Source organism: Petaurus breviceps, unplaced genomic scaffold, assembly GCF_028583685.1.
Source record: "Petaurus breviceps papuanus isolate PSGF00001 unplaced genomic scaffold, PetGlider_PUasm1.0 164, whole genome shotgun sequence".
Lineage (NCBI taxonomy): Eukaryota > Metazoa > Chordata > Mammalia > Diprotodontia > Petauridae > Petaurus > Petaurus breviceps.
This window is the reverse complement of record NW_027185735.1, coordinates 11787149-11795042: the sequence shown is the minus strand read 5'-3', so window position 1 is coordinate 11795042 and position 7894 is coordinate 11787149. Positions and strand designations below refer to the sequence as shown.

General features: G+C 38.7%; 1 long non-coding RNA gene across 1 annotated transcript; it reads left to right on the top strand.

The window, feature by feature from the left end:
* The first annotated feature begins 1660 nt into the window (after positions 1-1660).
* Positions 1661-2536, top strand: LOC138156852 (uncharacterized). The gene is made up of 2 exons (XR_011167235.1): positions 1661-1723; positions 1928-2536. It is a non-coding gene; the product is annotated as an uncharacterized lncRNA (long non-coding RNA).
* Positions 2537-7894: the final 5358 nt, after the last annotated feature.

Genomic DNA, 7894 nt, shown 5'->3' with positions numbered 1-7894 from the left:
CTCCAACTTCCCTATTACTGTAGAGGGGCAACACCACACTCCCATTCCCTCAGGCTTCCTTCATTCCTCACTATCACTCACTCCCCAAATCCAATCTATTAGCAGGGCCAGTAGATTTCACCTTTGTAACATCTCTTCCTGTGCTCCTTTCTCTCCTCTGACAAAGCCACCACTCTGATGAAGTATCTAATCCCCTCAGGCCTGGACTACTGTAATTGCTGGCTGATGGGTCTGCCTGCCAATAGATCCTCATCCCAATCTATCCTTCATTCAGCCACTAAAGTGATTTTCCTAAAATGCAGGTCTGATTATGTCACACCCTCTATTGAATATAAACATCAGGGGCTCCCTATTGCATACAGAATCAAAAAGAAAACGCATTCAAAGCCCCTTTTAGCCTAGCCCTCTCCTACCTTTCCAGTCTTCTTACCCTGACACATATTCTTTGATTCAAGACATTGGCCTCCTGGCTATGGGACAGACAGACACTATCTGTCTCCCATGCCTGGAATGTGCTCCCTCCTCTGCTCTGACTAGACTTCCCTGGCTTCGAGTCTCAACTTAAATCCCCTGCTATTTCCTATTTATCCTGTATGTGTGTAACACACACACATATTCTGCATATAACCTCATTTTGTATATAGCTTGCTTTGTTGCAAACTCTCTGAAGTAGAGTTTGAATACTTGGCAGTTTAGTTTGAGAAAGGAAAAGTTCAGTCTGATATCTCATCCTGCTGGCTATGTTGGAATACAAAACATGAGCTTGTCAAAAAGTCTTTTATGGAGAACTCACATAGGCAAGCATTTGTTCACACAGTGGTCAGAAGAAGCGATACAAGGACACTCTCAAGGGCTCTTTCAAGAACTTTGGAATTGGTTGTGGGACATGGGAGACAGTGGCACAGGAAAGCTCAGCACGGTGTGCCCACATCAGAGAAGGTGTCACACAAAATTAAAATAGCTCAGAAAAAAGGCAAGATACACAAATTTAGAGACTCCACCCCAAATGTTCCCTCGGTATAGGTCTGATCAGCCACAGCTGGACATAACTGAAACTTGACCCTATATAGTGATGTCATTTTGGTCTTCTTTGAGAATGAAGGACAACATGTAACTAGATAGTTTATATGTTTACATATTGTCCGTCCCCGCCCCCCTCCCCCACCCTTAGATTTGCCCTTGAGGAGCAAGACTGGTTTTTGCCTTTTTTTGTGTGCCCAGCGCTTAGCACTGAGCCTGACACATAGCAGGGGCTTAATGTTTATTGATTGAACTGCAAAGTATCCGTGTATCTATTATTATTAGGGATTCCAAGCAACTTTGAATATGGCTGATACTCCGTATTTATTTTGAAAAATTCATAGCTAAAAGTTCTAATTTCAGATTATGTGGAGAGAAGAAAGATCACTCGGCCTGTCTAAAAAATTAAAGGCACGATTCTCAAAGAAAATCTACCACCCTCACTTCCACTTCCTGGCAACTTCAATTTCCCGCAACTCTCCTCGGATTGGTGACTCTAGCTAAAGACTGAGTCCGGATTGGTTGGCAGCGACCTGGGAGAGGGCGGGGAGAGCGGGCAGCTACAGCCAGTGACTAGCTCCAACTGAGCAGGGCCGACGCCCAGCAGAGCAGGTTTGGGCTCTAGGCACTTCCGCAATTGTTTCACTTGTTTGCCTCGCCCACTGGGGGGAAGAGCAAGATTCCGGAACTCGTGGAATTCTGGGTAAAGTGGAAAGGGAACATCATTTGCCTTCCGCCCAAAGTTCCAAATGTCACGTGTCTAGGCGGGGGGGGAGTGAAAATTCGGGTTGCACTATGCAATCAGGTTCCGGGTCCACCTAATATTTTTCTTCCTTCGAAGCCCGACCCGTGAGTGTTCGACATTGGCTGGGCGGAGATCTCATTTATAACGCTTTTCTTTCTCCAGACCGTCCGCACTCGATGTGGTGGAGAGGTTAGAAATGTGGAGAGGAAGGCGGCTGCCCGAGTGTCCAGCTTGAGCCTCTAAAGAGTTTTTCCGAATATCCTGGAGGAGAGGGGGGCCGGGTTTCATTTCTTCCCGGCAATAGACGGCATTGGGGTGCAGCGTCTTTGCCTGTTACTTCCCGGTAACTTGTGAGGTCCCGATACTCCCGAGGTCACCGGGAGCTCAGTCCCAGGAGTCTGGTGTTGTTACGGTCTTTTTTGCGCGTGAGAAGCAGCCCAACGCCTGTCAAACTAACCTCAAGTGAAAACTTTAAATGCTAAGGTTTCAAAATGAAAATTGAGGAGTATCAGCAGCCATTTAAAAAGATGTTTGAAACCGCTAAATAATGCAATTAAAACTTTGCACGTTCTCTTTAGGTTCATCAAATTAACTAAGATGAATTAAAGTAGGAGGAAATGGCCAGTGTTGGAAGGAAGTCAAGCATGCTTGCTTTTACATTGGTGGGGCAGAGCATTGGTCCAGTTTTTCTGTGAAAGTTGAGAATTATCCAAGAAAATTACTAAACTCTTTTACCCTGTTACTCAGCCATCCTACTTCTGTATTTGAAAAGTACTGTATATACCAAAATAATCGAAGCAACACTGGTAGCAAAAAAAACTAGACAATTATAATAATAGCTAACATATAGTGCTTTACAATTTGAGCCTCGCAACAAACTTGGGAGGTAAGTACTATTATTATCCCCATTTTACAGATGAGGAAGCTGAAGTAAACGGGTTAAGTGACTTGCCCTGAGGTGCACAGCTGGGGAAGAAGAAAGTCACTGACAGGAGACCAAAAAATCAGGGACATATGAGTGTCACTCTATAATAGTCACAAACCACAAAAGAGCCTAGAGATTTGAATGAACAGAAGAAAACAACACAATAAAGGATCATCTCCCTAAATATGGGTGCAATACTTCACGTAACATCTCTATTGAAATTATTCCTAAATCTAGATATATAACCAAAATCTCATTTTGGAACCCCAGTCATCCATCAATTACTTGTTCAGTTTCTACTTTGGGTTTCCTATAGGCCTCTAGAACTTCACATGTCCAAAACAGGACTCAAGATAATTTACCCTAAAGCTAGCAGAGCTCTGGCAATTTTTGTGTCTCAGATCAGAAGTCTATAGTATTCCAGTTCTGGGGGGGAAAATATAACAAATTTCTCTGAAAAACCTAATTTCTAAAAATACATAGTTAACGATAAAAAATTTATTAGAGTAAAAGTAATTCCCCAACTGATAAGTGATCAAAGGACATGAACAGGCAGTTTTCAGGAGAAATTCAAGCTAGTGTTGGTCATTTGAAAAAATGCTCTAAATCACTAATATTTAAGAAAAATACAACTTTGAGGCTCTATCTTATGCTCAGCTTTGTAAAATGGACGAAAAAAGACAAATTCTAGAGGAGCTATAGGGAAACAGATCCATGAATACATTGTTGGTGGAACTATGAATAAAGTCCAGACAGTCTGGAATACAAAACTATGTTCCCAAAGCTATTAAACTGTCTGTAATTTTTGACCTCATAAAACTACTATATACTATATACTACTAGGTCTGTATGCCTGAAAGACATCAAAGAAAGAGGGGAAAGATCTATATGTATGAAAATATTTATAGCAGCTCTTTTTGTGATGGCAAAGACCTGGAAATTGAAAGAGTGCCCACGATTTGGGGAGTTGTGGTATGTTAATATGTTGGACTACTATTGTGCTATAAGAAATGATGAAGAGCAAGGTTTCAGAAAAACCTAGGAAAATTTGTGGGGACTGATGCAGAGTGGAGTGAGCAGAACTGGAAGAATAATTTATATAATAACAATGTTGTGAAAACAATCTTGAAAGGCTTAGGAATTCTGATGGACAATGACCAACTGATGGCAGAGAACTCATGACACATGCTACTTACCTTTTTATAGAAAAGTAAGAGGGTACAGATTGTGACATTTTCTGTACATGGCCAATTCAAGAATTTTTTTTTCTTGACATGGTATGTTTGGTGTGCTCATGGCAAATTTGTAACAGGGTTTTTGTTTTTTTACTTTCCCAGTGGGAGGAGGGGGAAGGGAAAGAAGGTAGATTTTTGCTGAGGGAAAAAAATAATTTAAACAAAAGACAGGAAGTCTCCCAGTCTTACTGAGAAATCCCTAGTGAAGGTACTGATCTGTCCCAGAGTTGGTCTAAGTCAACCACTTTCCCTTTTTTTGTTGTTAGGTTTGTTTCAGTATTTTAACCTCCATTGTAAGCACATTTGGGGCTGTGCCCTTGTTGCCTGGACTCTTGCTAATTAGCCATATAATTGGTCTCTGCCTCATACTACCACTCTCCAAACCATCCTCTACTAGGCTGCCAAAGTGATTTTCCTGAAGCATATGTTTGTATAACCCTGCTTTTGCCCAAGCCTATGGTAGTTTTTCTAAGGGACAGCCCTTTGCCATGTGCTGTTTACATGGAAAGTGATATGATTCACTTGAGGGAATGATGAACTGTGACACTGAAGGGAAGAAGGGACTTAGTTCAATTGGTTAGAGAAGACCTTAAGGAGGAGTTCAAGAGTAACAGGTCAAGAAAGAGGTGAGTAGTAGAACTGTTAATGGAAGGCTGAAGCAAGAACCAGGGACATGTAGGGTAGCTGGCCCCCATCATATCTCTTGACTTCTAGTGCCTGCAGCCCTAATGACTGCTGATAGCACTCCTCCTCAGGTATATTATTCCCTTCCTCACTAGTTGAACTGAGCTGTTTTATCTCACTCCCTGCTGAAGAGCTGACATTTACTCTTTGTGTATTTGATATTATGATTGATATAACTTCTCCAATTTCTTTTCCTGATTTATTTGATAAAGAGGTTTGCTAGCTATTCATGATGGCCTTTTATGTAACCAGCCTTTTGTTGGAAAGGAGCTAAACTCTATAGCCCAAATTAAGGGCAAAGAGTGATCAGGGAAGTGATTTAATTCTGAATCCAGACTCTTATCCTTAGACTAGAGATATTTGAAGGGTGGCAACTATGTCTATACTAATTTAATTTGGGTATAGGAGAGATCACTCAGCCCTAGCAATTCTGGATCATAACTATTCCTCTCCTCTTACTCTTGGCAAAGGTACACCAGATATCGGATCATATCTACTCATGCCGCCCACAAGCTGTGTCTACATAATGAAACAGACCCCTCTACGTACACCTTAGATGTGCATACATTTAATGTCTACCTAGCTATTTTACGCGTCATCTCTTCCACTAGAATATGAGCTTTTGAGGGCAGGCGCTGCTCATGCCTTTCTTTGTATTTCCAGCATATAGCATAGTGACTGGCATGTAGTAAATACTTAATAAATGCTTGCTGACTGACTGGCATGTAGGGCTGAACACAAAGTTCCAAATGTGATCTACATATTTATAAGTCACTGCCAGATAAGGTGTTATGTGTCTTTATTTTTATTTTAGTTTGCTTTTTTTTTTGGAGGGCAGTTGGGGTTAAGTGACTTGCCCAGGGTCACACAGATAGTTTTTGTGTTAAGTGTCTGAGGCCAAATTTGAACTCAGGTCCTCTTGACTCCAGGGCCGGTGCTCTATTCACTGTGCCACCTAGCCACCCCTAGGTGTATGTGTCTTAAGGGAGCATGGATCACCATAAAATTTAGATCAGAAAAAAAAATAATTAAGGTGTTGGTTTCTGTTGCTTTATTCACTATAAGGAACATTCCTTGGCCAATTTGCCTTTTTGAGGAACTTCTTTTACTGGACACACTTAACTCCTAAATCTTATGTGATCCTGACTGTGGCTTCACAATATTTAAATTACTTCTTTCTATATGCTTGCAATATTTTCTCCTTGACTTGGAAACTCTGGAATTTGGCTATAACATTCCTGAGACTTTTCATTTTGGGTTTGTTTTCAGGGGGTGATTGGTGAATTCTTTCCATTTCTATTGTATGCTCTTGTTCTAGGATGTTGGAGCAGTGTTCTTTTATAATTTCTTGAAATATAATGTATAGGCTGTTTTATTTTTATCATGGCTTTCTGGTGGTCCAGCAATTCTTTTTTTATTTAGTATTTTATTTTTAATTTTATTTTCCCCCATTTGTCTTTTGAAATGTTTTGAGTTCCAGATTCTCTCCTTCCCTCCCCTCTCACATTGAGAAAACAAACAATCTGATATAGGTTACACATATGCAATCATGCAAAAACATATTTCCATGTTATTCATAATGTGAAGGAAAATACAGACAAAAAAAAAAACCAAGAAAAATAAAGAAAAGGTATGTTTCAATCTTCATTCTTCTTTCTCTGAAGATGGATAGCATTTTTCATCCTAAGTCTTTCAGCACTGTCTTGGATCTTTGTATTGCTAAGAACAACTAAGTCATTTATGGTTGATAATCATAAAATATCGCTATTACTGTACATAATGTTCTCCTGGTTCTACTCATTTCACTTTGCATCAATTCGTGTAAATCTTTCCAGGTTTTTCTGAGAGCATCCTGCTTGTCATTTCTTAGAACACAATAATAGTATTCCATCACAATTATATACAACTTGTTCAGCCATTCTTGAATTGATAGACATTCCCTCAGTTTCCAATTCTTTGCCACCATTAAAAAAAAACTGCTATAAATATTTTTGTATATATAAGTCCTTTTCTTTTTGTTTTTGTCTCTTTAGTATACATACTTAATAGTGGTATTGCTTGGTCAAAGGGTATGCATGGTATTATAGTACTTTAGGCATAGTTCCAACTTGCTGTTAGTATACAACTTTACCAATAGTGCATTAATGACTCAATTTTCCCACATCCTCCGTAACATTTGTCATTTTTGTTTTCTGTCATATTAGCCCTAGTAGTAGCTTTGCTGGGTCAAAGTATATGCACAGTTTAATAGCTTTTTGGGTATAGTTCCAAATTGCTTTCCAGAATGGTTGGAATAGTTCACAGGTCCACCAACAATTCATTAGTGTACCTATTTTCCCATATCCCCACCAGCATTTTTCATTCTCCTTTTCTGTCATCTTAACATTTAATGGGTATGAAGTAGTACCTCAGAGTTGTATTAATTTACATCTTTCTAATAAGAGCATTTTTTCATATGGTTATTGATAGCTTTTATTTCTTCCTCTGAAAATTGCTTTTTCATATCCTTTGACCATTTATCAATTAGGGAATGACTTTTATTCTTATAAATGTGACTTAAGCATATATATTTTATTAATGAGACCTTTATTAGAGAAAAGTGCTTCAAAGATTTTTTCCTCAGTTTCTTGCTTTTCTTCTAATTTTAGCTGCATTGGCTTTGTTTGTACAATAATGCTTTCATTTTATGTAATCAAAATGTTCAGTTTTACCTCCGGTGAACCTCTCTATTTCTTATTTACTCATGAACTCTTCCCCTATTCATAGATCTGACAGGTAATTTTTTTCCATGCTCCACTAATTTGCTTCTACTGTTTTTCCTTAATTCCCTGAATACCCTTTGAGAACATTAAGATTCTGAAGTCACACTTGCTTCTTTTCCCCTTATTGGAATATTAGCATTATTACATCTTATAGTCCCTTTAACTGTTCAGATAAATTTACCTTTCTAGGTTTCTGTTGATGCTTGTGTTTGCATTTCAGAATTCCTACTCAGCATTAGAAATGCTTGAAAGCAGTACTTCATGGGATAATGTATATTGCTAAATGTTTATATCCAATAAAATAGAGAAAGATAAAATAAAAAATGTGGGCATGCAACTAAAAAATAGCTAGAAAAAGAACAAATTAAAAATCTGCAATTAAACAAACAAAAAAAATAGAAATCCTGAAAATCAAAGGAGAGATTAACAAAATTGAAATAAGTAGGAGCTAGTTTTATGAAGAACAAAACAAACAAACCCTACAATAAAATAGATGAACCATTTGTTAATTAAAAAAAAAGAA